Source organism: Paroedura picta, chromosome 1 (genome assembly GCF_049243985.1).
Source record: "Paroedura picta isolate Pp20150507F chromosome 1, Ppicta_v3.0, whole genome shotgun sequence".
Classification (NCBI taxonomy): Eukaryota; Metazoa; Chordata; class Lepidosauria; order Squamata; family Gekkonidae; genus Paroedura; species Paroedura picta.
Genome location: NC_135369.1, coordinates 101,951,968 through 101,968,965, shown reverse-complemented (window position 1 = coordinate 101,968,965; position 16,998 = coordinate 101,951,968). Strand labels below are relative to the sequence as shown.

At 44.0% G+C, this 16,998-nt stretch overlaps 1 pseudogene; it reads left to right on the top strand.

The window, feature by feature from the left end:
• The first annotated feature begins 5,726 nt into the window (after nt 1-5,726).
• Nucleotides 5,727-16,908, top strand: LOC143824194 (cytochrome b-like; annotated as a pseudogene).
• Nucleotides 16,909-16,998: the final 90 nt, after the last annotated feature.

The following is a 16,998-nucleotide window of genomic DNA, read 5'->3' as shown; positions in this document are numbered from 1 at the left end:
CAGATTCCTAGGTATGGTCCATTTTTGATGTCTTCATCAGTGATATTCTCAATATTGTTAATAACTGAATCTTCCCTAAGTGTATTCTTTTGGGAGATGAAATTATAGAAAATATCTTAGTCTCTGGTAATATTTTGCTTTGTGTAGTTCAATACCAAAATGGTCATGCAATATCCAAATTTGTAGGGGACTACTAATATGAATATCACAGTGTGTAATCACTCTTCAGCAGTGACCCAGTGCTGGCAGACAAAGCAATCAACCCCATTGGTGTACTGTCCACTATCACTGTGTTACTAATTTTCAGTTTTATTTCAATGTAAAATACAATGTAATTTTGTATGTAGATGGTCATTTTTTTCTGACCAACTTATATTTTAGGAATTAATTTTATGTGTGTATTAATAGATTTTTATGATTTTAGTACAGATTGCAGAAAACAAAAACAAATTACAGAATAAGGAACAAAGAACAGATATCTTATATCACTTACTATTTCTATTTATATCACTTACTAGTTCCACTTAATATTTCTGGTAAGGCCTAGGAGGAGGAGCTGGTCTCATGGCTTAAGTACCACACAATGCTTGATACCCACTTGGTGGCTGTCCTGCCCGTGAGAGCCTCCTCCTCCAACCAGCTTGCCTGTCTGTCCAGTGGCCATCCAGTTGCCTTCCGACCCCCACACCTGATCACCCCTCCTCCTTCCACTTCTTTCTGAGGCTCAGAGTCTGCAGAGTCCCTACTTCATGAGAGCTGCCCCAGCCGGTGAGTTTCCTGCCTTGGGGCCTCCACCCTGCAGCCTTTCCAGGTCCTGTGGGGAGGGAGAGGACATTTGCAGAGTTCTTCCACCAACCCCCAATCTAGCACCCATTGAGTTCCTGAATGCAATGGGATTTGTCCCTAGTTGCTTTATAAGATTGCACACTTATTAATAGTATTAATATTAATGTTATTATTTTTTAACTTCTCCATCTCCCATATTGTCAAACATTAACCATAAACTGTACATTCCATTCTTATTATATCATACATATCTTTTATCATATTCACGGCTACATTTACATTCTTTAATCTTTCAGAACCACAGGTCATCCAATCCTTTCATTCTTTTTTCTGTAAGAAATCAATTAAAGATTTCCATTGCATCATAAATGAAGTTGTTTTTTTTCTCTAACCATAGCTGTTAAGTTAGGCTGTTTGGGGTTCTAATAGTTTAACAATCCAGTCTCCTATTGTAGACAAATTTGTAGTTTTCCAATTCTAAGCATATTGAAGTCTTCCAGACTTTACAATGTTTCTAAAGAAGATACCATGATGAATTTTCAGATCATATCAATTATGTCCAACAGGAATGCTTCTGATCTCAGTTCTGTATTAGTCTTTTAAATCATTTGCATGAAAATATGTATTTGTGTTCAAAATTTCCAAGCTCTACTATACCACATATTTGTTTGTTTGTTTGTTTGTTTGGATTTTTATACTGCCCATTCTTTACGGCTCTGGTCTGAAACTATGTTCCTGGTTGCTGCTCATATTTCCAACTATTGTGGTATATTTTATTCAATTTCTCTGGTGTCATACAAAACATCATTTTGTAAAAGTTTTATACTTTAGGAATTATTTATTCCTTCTTTCCCTTATGGAATTTAAGGATTTATAGATTTGGCTTCTCAACCATTGTTATACCAAACACTTAAAAGCAAATTCCCTGCTCCAAAAAATTGATTGTGTGCAAAGGTTCCATCATTCATATCAAACAAAAAGAACATGTGTATGAGTGGTAATTGGCAATGACAGGTCACTGGAAATACCATGTTCAGAAGCAGTATAACTCTGCGTGTTAGGCACTGAGATCAAACCCTCTTGGCTGTCAAACCAATGGCTGTCATCTTCACATATTAGTTGTCAGATCGAAGAGGTATCTAATCAGCTGCTCCTAGGCTGCCCCAGCCTAGAAGGGCTGGTATAAATGGACCTTGGATTAATCCAGTAAATCAATTCTTACATTCCACCTGTTGCAATCATGAAATGGCCTTCTTTGTAGAAGTAAATGGGCAGCCCACATATACAGGACTCTGTGTGCAATCTGAAATGTGCAAAAGACTTAGAGTGGAGTTAGCATTCTAATATGTATGCAGGAAATATGTCAAGATGCCCCTAATACCATCCTCAGGCCAATCTTAATTCCATGTGTATGGCCTTCAGTAATGTATTTGTACCATTTTTTGCTTTTAAAAAATCACAATTACATCTTGAACACTGGTGAACTACTATTGGTTGTCATAGAGATAGTCTTCTCATTTATAATCAAGATATGGCAAAATCATTTCATGCGATGAGGGATGAGAGTTGTGGCCTAGGATCACTGTATAGTCCATAAACACCTAAGTTTCTTTAAATGAAACCAAATCTTCTGGACCTGATTAATTGTATCCAAGGGTACTAAAAGAACTTGTAATTTCTGAGCCTCTGTCCATTATTTTTGACAATTCTTGAAGAACAGGTGAGGTGCCAGAAGATTGGAGGTGGGCAAATGTTGTCCCCATCTTCAAGAAGGAAGGAAAGCAGGGTCCAGGTAACTACTGACTCGTCAGCTTGACATCTATAGCTGGCAAAATTTTAGAACAAATCATCAAAACAGTTGGTCCTTGAACAGCTAGAGTGGATGACTACAATTACTAAGAGTCTGCATGGCTTTCTCAGGAACAAGTCATGTCAGACTAACCTTATCTCTTTTTTGAGAAAGTTACTCACTTGCTAGATCTGGGGAATGCTGTGATCGTTGTTTATCTTGATTTCAGTAAAGCTTTTGATAAGGTATTGCATGATAGGGCTAATCCTGTGTTAAGCAAGGGGTTGGACTAGATGGCCTGTATGGCCCCTTCCAACTCTATGATTCTATGATTCTATGATTCTATGATATTATTATTGGTAGGTTGGTAAAATGTGTTATGTATCCTATTACTGTTAGGTGGATCAAGAACTAGTTGACAGATCGCACCCAAAGGTTGCTTGTAAACAGTTCATCATCTTCTTGGAGAGAAGTGACAAGTGGAGTGCCTAAGGGATCTGTCCTGGGCCCTGTGTTATTCAACATAATCATAAATGATTTGGATGAAGGTATAAAAGGGGTGCTTATTAAATTTGCAGATGATACTATACTGGGAAAGGTAGCAAACACAGCAGAAGACAGAATCAGGATACAGGATGATCGTGACAGGCTAGAAAACTGGGCTAAAAGGAATAAAATGAATTTTAATAGTGAAAAATGTAAAGTTCTACATTTAGATAGGAAAAATCAAATGCATTAGTATAGGATGGGTGAGACTTGTCTTGGCAGTAGTACATGTGAAAAGGATATGGGGGGTCCTAGTAGAACATGAGTCAGCAGTGTGACTTGGTAGGTAAAAAGGCAAATGGGATTTTGGACTGTATTAAAAAAAGTAAAGTGCCAGATCATGTGAGATGATATTACCACTTTACTCCGCTCTGGCTAGACCTTACTTGGAGTACTTTGTTCAGTTTTGGGCACCACAAATGAAGAAAGATGTAGAGAAACTGGAGCATGTCCAGAGGAAGGCTACAAAGATGGTTAGAGGTTTGGAGACCAAGAAGTATAAGGAAAGGTTGAAGGAGCTTTGTCTGTTTAGCCTGGAGAGAAGACAACTAAGAGGTGATATGATAACCATCTTCAAATGTGTGAAGGGCTGTCATATAGAAGATGGAGCAGAGTTGTTTTCTGCTGCCCTAGTAGGTCAGACCAGAACCAATGGGTTGAAATTAATTCAAATGAATTTTCGGCTAAACATCCGGAAGAAGTTCGTTATAGTTAGAGTGGTTCCTCAGTGGAAAAGGCTTCCTGAGGAGGTGGTGAGTTCTCCTTCTTTGGAAATTTTCAAGCAGAGGATAGTCATCTGACAGAAATGCTGATTTTATGAACATAGGCAGATTGTGAGTGTGTGGACAGGAAGGGATGAGACATTATTTGTCTCTTGTGGCCCTTCATTGCATACCCAGGGAAATGCTAATTGCTGCTGTGGGATGGTAGGTGAATTTCCTCCAGACCAGGCTAGATTCTGGTGATTTTAGGTGTGTGTGGGGATCAGAGATGGCAGCCCAACCCTGAGCTGAGGTAAGTTCCAGGACATGGCTGGAAAGGGAGGGATCACCCCCCAGCTGCCCACTTTGTTAAAAGACAATCACAAGTCAGAAGAGAGGAGGAGGAGCACTGAAAAGAGAGCAGAAGGGCAGCACCAGCTGGGAGGAAGTGCTGGTCATAAACAAGGTTGCACGCCTACCTCCACCTGAGGAAGCACACAGAAACCAGGGGAGATAGTTGGAAATCATAAGCTGAAAGCTTCAGAAACTGGCTGGGAGCCAGCTCAGAAAGAGCCAGCAAGAGTAAGGAGAAGTATGGCTCTCAAGAAAATCTTAAAAGCACTCTGTGATGGCCTGTCCCGGCTGGGCTGGAACTGAAGGCTATTTTCCTGGGGAGGCCTGGAGATGCTGTCTGGGCTTGGCCTTGTGCTGGCCTTGGAACTGGTGGAGTTCCTGGCTGTGGTGTTATCAGTCCTGGCTGGAGGCCAACAGCACAGTGCAGGAATGTTACACAGTTTCAGCCAGGAGATGGAATCTTTAGACCGCCCGTGGCGCCGCGGGCGCCACGGACTAAATAAAAGGCTAAGGGGTTCTAGGGCGGGATGTGTCCGTGATGAGGAAGGGTCTGGATTGGACCCTTCCTCTGGACAGACAATCGGAGGGACCAATTGGCAGGCGTGCAGCGCCTGCCGATTGGTCCCTCCGATTCCCAGCCCCAGCAACTGCACTTGCTCCCTTTGCCGGTGCACTTGCTCCCTTTGCGGCGGAGCGCAGCTGCCGGGGGCTCCCTGCCTGCCGGCTTGACGCAGTTCGCCGTGTCAGGCTGCCAACCGAGCGAGCCCGGGACCCCCGCCGAGCCACAGCACCATCCCGCGCCACCTGCAAAAGGGAACCGCGGCGGCCTCCCTCCTTTCCTCCCTCGCTGCGCTCTTGGCCCACGTGCGGCGCCGGCGGGCTGGCTGGCTCACAGGCTGTGTGCCGCTCCACCTGGCCGGTTCGAGGCGGAGAGCTCCCGCGCCACCAGTCGGGACGGGCAGCGAAGGAAGCCGCTGGGAGCCGCCACCGCCACCGCGAAAGGACGCAGACAAGCGGGGAGACGAGCTGCGTTGGAGCCCACAGGGACGGCCGTCTGGCCAAGCGTGGCGTGGCTCGCTTCCCCGGGGACCCTCCAGCCCGGCCGCCTGGCGCGCTTCGGTGAGCGATCCTCTCCGCCCGCAAAGCGCCTCCCGATCCGCCCCCCTCTGCGCTCCGAAACAGCCCGCCGCCCGCCACCATTACCTGCAAGCCTTGCAAGGCCGCAGGTCACCGATGCCGCTACCAACACATCGCCCCCCGTCCCAGCCAGCCAGCAGCGGCCAGCGGGGGATGCTTCGGGACCGCCACCGGCACTGACATGACCCACCACGGAGCGCCAGCCGCCCAGCTCCCATGACGCCGGCTGAGGCTGCTCCCGCCTGCCGCGCATACGCAGGACGCCCCGCTGCCGCCCATCAGTACTCGCCCACCGGACCCGCCCACCAGCAGCGGCCGGTGGAGGATGCTTCGGGGCACCCGGCGGCGCCGGCGGCGCACTCCACCACGCGGCCCAAGCTGCCCACCTCCAGCGCCGCCACATGCAGCCGCTCATGCCTGCCACCCAAGCGCCGCCCGCGCCGCCGCCCACCGGACACAGCCTGAGTGCCCAGCCAGCTTCCCAGCCACAGCCCGTCTACTTCCTCCTGCCCTCCAGCTTGCTCGCCACTCGCCCCCCAGGACACCAGGTAGGCCGCGAGGTCCCACCCCTCCCGGATGACCCCGGACTTTCAAAGCCCCGCCGCACAGCCCTGACGCCCTCATCGCGCGCCCTGCTAGTGGCCGCTGCATTTTGCCTGCAGCGGGCTTATTTTCTAGTACACACATAATCCAGGCAGTCTTTTGCCAGTCAGAATAGATAGAAGGTAAGTTGGTACATGGTCCAAAATCAAGAGGGAGGCGACAAGGCAGTGTAGTCATAAGACGGTCCTAGGGTTGATATAGGCAGCAGTCACTGAAGAATTCAGATCAGGACCATGCAGAAGATCAGGTGGGACAAGTATCCAGATATACACGTGTGAGTTAGGCAGCAGGCTCACTCATTATACCCAGACTAAGCACTCAGTGCCTCAGCCTCAAATAGGCATGGCCAGAGCATGAGGACAGCATCTACAAGGAGGGAAGCTAGGTCTTTCAGTACTCATCCTTCAAGGACTCAGATACATCAGGTAGCAAGCAGCCAGCTGGGCACTTAGGTCTCAGCCCCTCCACCATTGCTTGAGAGGTTCATTACTCCCCCATGTCTCCCTCCTGTTCAAGGCTTCTTAGCTGGTGCTCGGCTGAGGCACCTCTTCCTTCTCCGCCTCATCATCAGCCTCAGGCACAGGAGCAAGCTGAGAGAAGTAGCAAGGTCTGGTGATCTCTGGTGGCCATCCAGCCACTGGGCAATTGGGGCACAGAGCGGTGACGCAGCACAAGAGCAAGGAGCATCTGATGGGCCCAGAGGCCAAGGAGGAACCTGGTAGGGATTATGGTTGCAAATTGAGCAAAGGGCCCTCTTGTCTGAGGCTATGGATGTCTGTAATAAGATGTTTTAATAGTTTCATTGTGTTGAGGTTTAGTTTTGCTTTTATACTTTTGGGCAAACATAGGACAGTAAAGATTTACTTCTTAAATACCATGCATTCCAAATTAATATCAATGAATGACACATCCCATTTACTGAAAGTTTGATCCTACAGTTTTCCTAAAACGTCTATCATGGTATTCTTGCTTGTACCTTTGCAGACTAATCAATATATCCTTTTTCTTGCCATTCTGTCTTTCAATCCATTTGCACAGATGCTGGGATACTGTTTGCTTACCTGTAATTTATTTGAGGCATATAGCTGAAGCAACTGTGGCATAACAGTTATTGTGCCTTGCTTGCTGGTTTCCGAGAAACATCTTACTGGCCACTATGACAACTTAGATGATGGGCTAGTTAGACAATTGGTCTGAACTTTCCTATTGTGTTCTGCTTCATTGTATATGATAGTGAGGAGGGGTGGCAAGGATCTAATTCTGCAAAAATATATTAATTTCTTATCTCTCTCTTCTTTGACAGCTGACTAAAGAACTCTGCTACACAAAGTTTCTACTGATAAATTTCAGGCAGTATGCATCTGCCTGTCAAGTATTATATTTAGATGTTAGACTTTAATCTGTTTACCCTTCTATTTCCATGAATCAATGTAGCAGCAATTAAATACCTTGTCTACAAGGCAATCATCTATATATAGCCAGTGAAAACCAAGGTAATAAAAGGTCACCTGCTGTAGCTGGTACTCTAGCTTGTTTAGAGAAGTCTCTCTAATTGGAACTCTACTGTTGGAGTGTTCACACTTCATCCCACGAAGAATAACAGTATGAACAACTCAGAGGTTGACCTGGCTAATTTTAGGGATGCTACTGAATTTTACAGCCCCAATTTTCTGGTTCTAAGATTGATTCCAAGAGTGTTTTCATGCCATTTTCTGTTTCCTTCTGCTGCACCTGTGTGGAATTTAAACATTATTTTGCTAAATGGAATATAACATGTAAATAGTGTAAGCATTTATAAAAACTGCATAAAACATAATCATTAAAACAAATCAGGAACACCAGCACTTAAATTAAAAAATTAAAAAGCTAATAATGACAGTAGCTATAAACAATGAAAAGGACATATTTATATATTGTCAAATACGGTACTTTTAAAATAAGGATTTATTTTTAAGTATCATGTCTAATTTCCTAAGAAGTTAAGAGATTATCATATTTATATCTTCAGGGTAATAATATTGCATGGACAGTCCAGAATCATTGGTAACCATTAGGATTTTGCCACTGTTTTCAGAAATACATAGACTGCATCCTTAGGCCATGATCTGTCATGCAGTTAGAATGCTTCACACATGACATGTATCCCACATAAATATCAATTCTATGGAAGAAGCATCAGAGCTCAATCCATACCAGTTGGGCTTTCATCCTGGCCATGGGGTGGAGATGGTATTATTCACCTTGACAGATGACCTACAGCACCAGTCAGATAGGGGCAGTTCAGCTGTTCTCGTGAAGTTAGACCTGCAGGGGCAGACTAGGAAGCTCTTGCCCAGTCTGGCTGGGGTGAAGCTTAACATCTTGCCCTTTGCCAGGAACCTGGGCATAACCCTTGACACCTTCTTTTCAATAGAGGTGCAGGTCACTAATGTAGCCCACATGGCATTTTTAAATCTTAGCCAGGCAAAACTACTACAGACCAACCTGTCCCCAGAGCACCTAGCCATGGTGATCCATGCAACTGTCACCTCCAGGATTGATTTCTGTAACTCGCTCTATGTAGGCCTTTCCTTGTCCTTGACCTGGAAATTGCAGCTGGTGCAAAATGCAGCTACTAGGGTCCCTACTGGAACACCTCGGAGGGCCCATATCCAGCAAGTGCTGAGGCAGCTGCATTGGTTACCAGTTACAGCCTGGATCAAGTTCAAGGTTTTGGTTTTAACCTTTGAGGCTCTTCACATTCCGGAACCCACATATATGAGGGACTGCCTGTCACTTTAAGCCCCCCACAGTGCCTTGTGTTCTGTGCTTACAAATTTGCTAATGCTTCCTAGATCACAGAAGGTACACCTGGCCTCAACCAGGGCCAGGGCCTATTCAGTCCGGGCCCCAACCTGATGAATGAGCTCCTGGATGAGCTGAAGGCCCTGCAGGAACTTTCTTGGTTCTGCAGAGCTTGCAAGACAGAGCTCTTCCGCCAGGTCTTTGGTTGAGTCCAGTGCAAGAATGATCTAGGGCTCCTTTTCATTCAACAGCAGGTCTCCCCGGACACCTGAGATGGTGCATGGGAAGTTGTGGAGCAGGTAGGGGTGGGTTTTTAGTTCACCACCAAGCTATTGTAGGTTTAATGTTGGGTTTTACTGTTGTAACCCACTGCACGATGGTTCTTCCGATAGTGGTGGGTAAGAAACCCAAGTAATAAATAAAAAACAATATGATGAAAACACACATTGAATGTGTACAAAATCCCAATCAGCAATGCATTCCTCTTCCAAAGTGACCTTACTGTAAATACACAGTATATGCAGTATCTTGTTTAGAACAGGGTTTTTTCTTTATTAAAAATATTTTTTATTTCAAACAACTTAACAAAATGAATTCCAACATACATAAAATCAAATAGAATTTATTTGCAAAAATTATGAACTTTTCTAGAACATTGGAAAATTAGTAATATAAGTGAGAAAGCTACAAGTACTCCCCCCTCTCCTACTAATTCCTTTCCTTTCCCTGAAATCCCTTACAGCAGGCTTACTCAACCAGGGTTTCATGAAATCCTGGGGTTTCTTGACAGCCCTGGAAGGGTTTCCCGAATGAGTAGGCGTTAATTTTTTATATACATATATATTTAAATTGTTAAACATTTATTGGGGGATATGACCATATTTGTTCATGTCATGAATATCCTCCCCTCCCAAATGGTCAATGATGGGCCTGGAGTGGGTGGGAAGCGGAGGGGCCCCAGGTGGGCATATAAACAGTTGTGTTTCCCAACCATATTCTGCCCTATTATGCCACTTCTGGGTTTCTTGAAGCCAGGGGTTTCTCAACAGTAAAAAAGATAAGAAAGGCTGCCCTACAGTCTCTCCCTTTTTCTTGCCTGAAGAATCATAGAATCATAGAGTTGGAAGGGGCCACACAGGCCATCTAGTCCAACCCCCTGCTCCTAAAGCATCCAAGAAAAGTGTATATCCAACTTTTGCTTGAAGACTGCCAGTGAAGAAGAAGAAGAAGAGTTGGTTCTTATATGTGGCTTTTCACTACCTGAAGGAATTTCAAAGACATTTGTCTTCCCTTTCCTCTCCCCACAACAGACACCCTGTGGGGTGGGTGAGGCTGAGAGAGCCCTGATATCACTGCCCGGTCAGAACAGTTTTATCAGTGCCGTGGTGAGCCCAAGGTCATCCAGCTGGCTGCATGTGGAGAAGCAGGGAATCAAATTTGGTTTGCCAGATCAGAAGTCCGCACTCCTAACCACTACACCAAGCTGACTCTTGAGAGTGTGTGACTGGCCTAAGGCTACCCAGCAAGGTCCCATGGCAAAGTGTGGGTTTGAAACTGGGTCTCTCATATTTCAATCCAGCATTCTAATCATGGACAATAAAGCTACCCTTCTATACCCCTTTGCAACATTATGAGCAGTTTAAATATATAATTCTGTGTTTAATGGTTTAATGCTTAACATTAAATTTAATATTAATTAATTAAAATTTTAATTTATATATATTTTATATTATTGTAATCCACCCTGAGTTTCTGAAGAAATGGTGGAATATACATTCCAGTATAAATAATGAAGAAGAAGAAGAAGAAGGAGAAGGAGAAGGAGAAGGAGAAGGAGAAGGAGAAGGAGAAGGAGAAGGAGAAGGAGAAGGAGAAGGAGAAGGAGAAGGAGAGTTGGTTCTTATATGCCGCTTTTCCCTACCTGAAGGAGGCTCAAAGCGGCTTACAGTCGCCTTCCCTTTCCTCTCTCCACAACAGACACCCTGTGAGGTGGGTGAGGCTGAGAGAGCCCTGATATCACTGCTCGGTCAGAACAGTTTTATCAATGCTGTGGCGAGCCCAAGGTCACCTAGCTGGTTGCATGTGGGGGAGCGCAGAATCGAACCCGGCATGCCAGATTAGAAGTCCGCACTCCTAACCACTACACCAAACTGGCTCTCTAATAAATTAGTAAAAATAAATAGCTTTAAAAAATAAGACTAGAATGGGGAAGGGAATATGCAGATCTGCATTGTGAAAAGCCAGAGCCTGTTAATGTTAAAATAAGATTATAGCTGACATGCAGCATGGTTGCCAAGGCTCTTTCAAATGTCTTGCATAGGAATTACTTCTAGGTTCACTGGTACAGGATGCTCTATACAACTTGACATCTTTAGGAGCAAGGAATTAGATTCTCCTTAACATACAATATGGCACTTTATACTCACAAGTAGAGTCATATTAATGTCTAGTCTAGTTCCTTACAATTCAGATGATACCTAGCCTGGAGAAGCAAAGGTGATTGATGTTGATCTAAAAAGGCTGCATTTTGGAGAAGGAAATGAAAGGTGAGATTATTGTGCTTTTCAAGTATCTAGTTAGCGTGAGCTTCCACCACGCACAAAAAGTACTAATTAAATGCATGCTTCCAGCAACAGTGTTCAGCAAGTGATCCTTTTTAGACTAAATCTAAAGAGCTATGTTTCCACTGCTATTGGCAACATGTAAAAGGCCATAGATATGATTATCTTAAAGATGTGACAGACCTGTTATCAGTAGCCCTTTCTTTTCTCTTTAAATAGCCCAAAATGAGAAGAATGCATGGTTAAAACAACAAAGTGGCAGGTAGGCCAGTTTTCTTCGTTGAATGATTGGAATCAACTATATAAAGTGCTTAAATGTGGATATGAGATTTTATTACAGTCACTAATTTCTTAGAATCCTAGAGTTGGAAGGGACCTCCAGGGTATCTAGTCCAACCCCCTACACAATGCAGGAACTCACAACTACCTGTCTACCCACAGTAATCCCAATTTTGTGCCCAAGCTATCCCTCCATCAAAAATCTCTAGAATCCAGCCTGGCTTGGAGGAAATTCACCTACGACTCCACAGTGGCGCTCAGCAATTCCCTGAGTATGCAAGGAAGGGCCACAAGAGACAAACACTGGAACATCCCTTCCTGCCCACCCACTCACAATCTGCCTAAGTCCATAAAAATCAGCATTTCTGTCAGATGACTATCTAGCCTCTGCTTAAAAACTTCCAAAGAAAAACCAAAGGAAGTCTGTTGCTTTAAAACTACTAAACCACTAAAATAACTACGATTGCTTTAAAACAACAGTCACATGGTCAGCAAATAACCACATTTAAGAATTAATAACTAGCTGATATAATGATTCAAAACATAGTTTGGACCATTAACTTCCCTCAGTAGGTTACCAGTCCCCCAGAAAATATTTTTTGTTCTAATCAGCATTGCTGTGTTCTTCTGGATTACTGACCTTAGATTCACAAGTGGCCATGAATACAACATATCAACTGCTGTAATAGATCAACTCCTACTAGTTTAGAGCATGCTTTGCATTTCAAAATTATTCAAAGAATGAAGAACATGAATATAGGTTGTGAAATGTAACACTGGTTTGGATTTGTTGTTGCAAACAAGAAAGATGCCTGTACTCATATATAAGGTTGTGTTGATGTGTTGATTTATCTGGTGATAAAAGAGAATCCAAACAGGTTTCAAGAGGAGCTGCAAATGTCTTCTTTTAAAGACAGGTGCATAGGAAAGGGGGAGAGAACCATAGAGCGCATGGGCAGCATTCCTGTGTACATCTAATGTTTCTTCTCAGACATAATTTAGGTATTTAGTACAAGAATTTAAAACAAGTGTGGCCTCACCATTAACACTGGCCACTAGATTGCAGCTCTGGAGGCATGAGAGGATAGAGAGCCAGCCAGCTGTGGGAGGCCCTACATGGGAGCAGAACTGATCTTGGGCACCACAAATCTGGCATGGCCAACCCCACACCATGGGGGGACCTAGGAGCACTGCGCTCAGCCCTTCCTATTTAAGAGGCTGGGCCTATATGCTCAGGCTCTTCCTCTCAGTGGTTCAACAGCCAAGCTTCCCATCTGCCCGCCCTTTAATTTCCTTCATCTCAGCGTCTTAGTTGCCATTAGTGCCCTCATGCTTTGCATATTGCTTTGTGTCTTAAAATCTTGTCACAGCTGGTGGTCTGGGCATGGGTGGAGCTGTTTGGGGGGCAGTTCTTGTCTGCACACTGAACATGCCCATCATGGGGCCCTCCATAAGAGGCTGTGTGGATGTGGAGCCAAGGTCCTGCCTCAGCCAGAGCAGCCTGGGTGGCATGCATTTCCAGGTGGCAGAGGATTGCCACTTAAAGGCTTGTACCTGCAGTGTACCTAAGTGCCTGCTACCTCCCGGGATTGATCTCAGCTGGCCAGGGGTGAATTATGCTCTAGGCAGACTGAGGGCCTTGGCTGCATAGGGAGGCTACTAAGATAGGTGCTTCCTGACAGTTCACTTACCACTGGATGGCAGCTCCACCCATGCCACTCTATGTCCTGCTTGGGTATATAATAAAGCTGTAGCCTTATTTATTCCACAGACCACATTTGAGTACTCTTCATCAGCCTCCTCCATGCCCTCCCCTAACACTTATTCTATTGACTCTGCAATATTCTCTCCTCCCTGCCTCCCCTAGATTTCCCTTCGAAGAGTAAAGGCTTTATTAGACAGTTTTAAAAAAACTGGCATTTCTGAGCTATACTTGGAATGCTTTCTAAACAAACTCCTGTGAAACCTCCATGTGTGCATGGAGATGCTGCGGGTGCATCCCTGGGGATCACTGCCAGGGTGTTCTTTTAAGAGGAGACACACTTGAAATGGAATATCCTATTTTAACACTGATGGGCACTACGAAGCAAAATGTCTTCTGCTTTGAGGTATTCTCTTACCTGGAAATGTGCTTCATTGCTGCATAGAGGGGATAAGGAGGAGAAGAATCCATTCTCCGGTTTCATGCTGTCTGTGGAAGTCATTTTACAGTTAGCCTTGTGATCTTTTGTAAGAACCTGATACAGCTTTTCTTTGCACAGAGGGTATTCTAAAGGTTACAGTAGCAGAGAAGTAGTTTTGCTAGAAGTATGCTGTACAGAATAACCTTCTCTTTGCTTGTGCAGGCTTGTCCACATCACATAGATTTTTCAAAGCACACTATGAAACCTCTGAAACTATCAAAGGTATGAGCATCACAGAAACAAAAGCCACTTGCTTTTCTCTGAACTGCTGAAGAACCAGAATAGCATCTGCAGTGAAGGTCCCATGTCACCTTGTTCCAGTTATTTTATCATACCGTCTTTGCACAATGCTACCTCATTCCTGCTACATCTCTTCATGTTCTATCTTGCTGGCACAGCACCTGTAGTAGAACATAAGGACTTTGAAGCACTATTGCCATCTGTCAGTTATTACAAAGTTTTGGCTTCACCATTCCTCATGCTTGGCCACAGGGGTGATACTGGTTCATGTCAATAGCCGTGACAGGCAGAGATGACTAGACAAGGACACTGCTAAATCAGATTCAACTGGACCATATGTCATTTAAGGAAACTGTCACTGATATGATCTAGTGCTCCAGATGAATCTTCCAGTAGAAGTTTTAAACAGGAACATGGAAATATACCACTAAAAATAGATAAGAAAGGGGAAAAAATCTTTGAGATAAAAATGAATTTTCTGGACTCTTTCAGCACAATCCAGCAAAATTTAAGCATACCTAAGAAGCATTGACGTTGATGACCGAAGCATGCTGCTAAGCTTCTAAATCCTATTAAATTCAGGGAAATGAAGCACTCCACTTTTTCTCTGGGTTGTGCTCTTTGACCAGAGAACAGGCCTAGTTTAGGAAAGAAAGAAATCTAGTATTAATCAGTCTCTTAACCTATAGCATGAGAAATTCTGCAGTAATGGCAAATCGATATTATTGACATGGGGCATGGCTCTCTTGCCACTTGACAACTCTGCAGCAGTTTTCCAGTGTAGGTATTTACATCTTGAGAAAGGCAGGTTTATTGGGGGGGGCGAGGGGGGTTTACTGGCCAATCATTCCATCAAAATTTGTGAGTTTAGCTACTAGTGACAGATGTATATGCTATGCCCAAAGCATAGCTTGTAAAGAACAGATATAGGCTGGGAACAGGCAGGCAGACACAAAATGTTTTTCTTTTGACAGAATAAAAAACTATAGGTCATGTCACATTTCCAAAAGATGATGTTCCTGCCAAAGAAAAATAAGGATTTATATTTCAGAGTTGACAGTGCTATGACAGAACCATCATGCAGTCTAATTTGTTTTGCTCAGGTATTACAAATGCATACAGGTTAAGGGACAATCTAGTCAAATCAGGGACAGGGTCACAGGGAGAAACAGCCACACGAAGGAACCTGGCTGTGTGTCCCTGTGTTCATTCTAGCCTCCCTTGACTTGTGCTGTCTAACTGAATCCGGGAACAAAACCAAAGACTAACTTCTATACAAAACTTATTATTCATAACATCTGGATGTTGAAGCCTCCAGGGTAACTTCCTATAAGTGTAGTACACAAAAAGTAAATGAAACGCCAGCTTTATTTGGAAAGAAAAGGAAGAAATGGGATCAGAATGCAGCATGGATAGAAACAAAAATGAATGCTCCTAAGGGCACAAACCTATACTCAAGAAGTCAAACAGGAAAATCAAAACTACTAGTGCCCAGTGCTAAAGCCGGGGTAGGGTGGGGGTGGGGTTCAAAATTTACAAAGTCATCTTAAGTTGGCATTGGTCACATGACTCTGGATAACCAAAAATCAGAAATCACAACCTCTTGGCATATACTATACTAGAGCTTCAAAGAAACAACCAACACAGTTTTCTAAAAGAAACTTTTACAAAACATCATATTGGAACTAAATTACCCACTCAATGAGGTCAAGAAACAGATCAACAGACTTCCAAGCTTGGGTGGAGACAGATGGGACTAGCAACAAGTCTCTTTTAATTACTCAGAATAATAGAATCATAGAGTTGGAAGGGGCCATACAGGCCATCTAGTCCAACCCCCTGCTCAACACAGGATCATCCCAAAGCATCCTAAAGCATCCAAGAAAAGTGTGTATCCAACCTTTGCTTGAAGATTGCCAGTGAGGGGGAGGTCACCACCTCCTTAGGCAGCCTATTCCACTGCTGAACTGCTCTGACTGTAAAAAAATTTTTCCTGATATCTAGCCTATATCGTTGGACTTGTAGTTTAAACCCATTACTTCGTGTCCTTTCCTCTGCAGCCAACGGAAACAGCATCCTGCCCTCCTCCAAATGACAACCTTTCAAATACTTAAAGAGGGCTATCATGTCCCCTCTAAGCCTCCTTTTCTCCAGGCTGAACATTCCCAAGTCCCTCAACCTATCTTCATAGGGCTTGGTCCCTTGGCCCCAGATCATTCTCGTCGCTCTCCTCTGTACCCTTTCAATTTTATCTACGTCCTTCTTGAAGTGAGGCCTCCAGAACTGCACACAAATAATATCTAGGTCCTTCTTGAAGTGAGGCCTCCTCACTTACATGATTTTTTACATTCCACTTCATTCTGCCATTCATCATAGCTGCAGCAGTTATACTTCACCTACTCTTCCTTCATGAAACAGGATCTTCTAACCCAACAGGACTTAACTCAAATACAGACAAAGTCCCATTCCACCCATACTACACACATAAAGACCTACTAGGAGTTACAATTTTAATCACATCGATACTACTACTAGTTCTCTTCACCCCGACAATACTAAGCGACCCAGAAAACTTTACCCCAGCCAACCCACTAATAACCCCACCCCACATTATACCAGAGTGATACTTCCTTTTCGCCTATGCAATCCTACGCTCTATCCCTAACAAGTTAGGAGGAGTCCTGGCCCTAGCACTCTCTGTCTTTATCCTACTAATTATCCCAACACTACACACAGCTAAACAGCAAAGCAGTTATTTCCGACCGCTCACTCAAGTCGTCCTGTAATTCCTAGCAGTTAATATTACTATCTTGACATGAATCGGCGGACAGCCAGTAGAAGCTCCATTTATCCTGATTGGACAACTAGCAACTACTGCCTATTTCACTACACTACTTATCCTACTTCCACTAACAGCGAAACTAGAAAATAAACTAATCAACTGATAGTCCTGCATAGCTTAACTATCAAAGCACCGGTTTTGTAACCCGAAGATGGAACTTACTCCTCAGGACATCAAAAAAGGGGGCTTAGGC